The sequence below is a fragment of the Glycine max genome, chromosome 17 (genome assembly GCF_000004515.6).
Source record: "Glycine max cultivar Williams 82 chromosome 17, Glycine_max_v4.0, whole genome shotgun sequence".
NCBI classification, from domain to species: domain Eukaryota; kingdom Viridiplantae; phylum Streptophyta; class Magnoliopsida; order Fabales; family Fabaceae; genus Glycine; species Glycine max.
In genome coordinates, this window is record NC_038253.2 from 4,235,024 (window position 1) to 4,236,347 (window position 1,324).

A 1,324-nucleotide genomic window follows, 5' to 3' on the forward strand; every position below is an offset into this window, starting at 1 on the left:
TTCTTTTATATATCATGCTAACCATCATGTAGTTTAGCATACACTTTTAAGTAAATCAGTCTGTCTTTATTATTAAATTTTTTAAAAAAATATTAAATGAGAAGATATATTTTTATAGGTTAATTTTTTATTCCTGAAAAAATAATATAATATCTTGAAACAAATTTTCCAAATAAATTAATTTTTTTTCCTTTTTTGTTCATGTTTTGATTGATTTTTATCTTGAAATAAATGTTCCAATTTTTTTTTTGGAATTGATTAGATTGCATTTAATTATAATTGATTTAGAGTTAGAAAATAAGTGACAACTTCCACATACACATGCTCATGCATGGATGTAGAGACATATATTTAAAATAAATAAATAAATATTACAAATAAATGTCAATAGTATCAATTTATATATTATATAAAAAAAGTTTTATATAATGAAAAGTTGTTACATATTATCTTGTGACTCATTCTCAAATTAAATACAATTAAATCAATTTTAATAAAATGCAATCTAATCAATTCTAAAAAAAGTCTAATGGTCACACATGACAGTCTAACATACTCTTATTATGCTTTTAAATATATATATATATATATGTGTGTGTGTTAAAAAATTTAAAAAAGTTAAATTAAAAAATATAAATTTAAAACATATTATTATACTAAAACACATACTTTTAAAGCATGTATTTACATTAAAAATAAATACATATACGCAAGTACTCGAATCCGTATTATTGTGTTATTATGTTTTTGGGTTGCCCATTACCCATTAGACCATTTTAAAAATAATAAAATAAAATAAAAAATTAATATTTAATTCTTTTTACAATTTAAAAATAGTAGTTTGGTGGACTCTGTTTTCAAATTCTGAAATTATTTTAATTTATATTAGTACATGAGAAATATTTATTTTATATAACAAATTATAATAAATAAATATTTTGAACATGTAAATTATATTTTAAATTTTTATAAATAAATGAAATTTGATATATGTATAAAAAATTTATAATAATTTACACAATATTATTTTATGTGTTTACCTTTTTTTATCATATTATTTATTACATTTTAAAATTATTTTTATCTTCTTACTTTTCTCTTGTATTTTTCTTTGTTGTACAAGAATAATTTCTCTCTCTATATATATATTGATATGATTGTTAATTGTGTTTATTTATACGATGAACCATTCACTTTATATAATTTTAGTATAAAAATAAAATTATTTATTTTTAATATAAATACATGCTTTAAAAGTATGTGTTTTAGTATAATAATATGTTTTAAATTTATATTTTTTAATTTAACTTTTTAAAATTTTTTA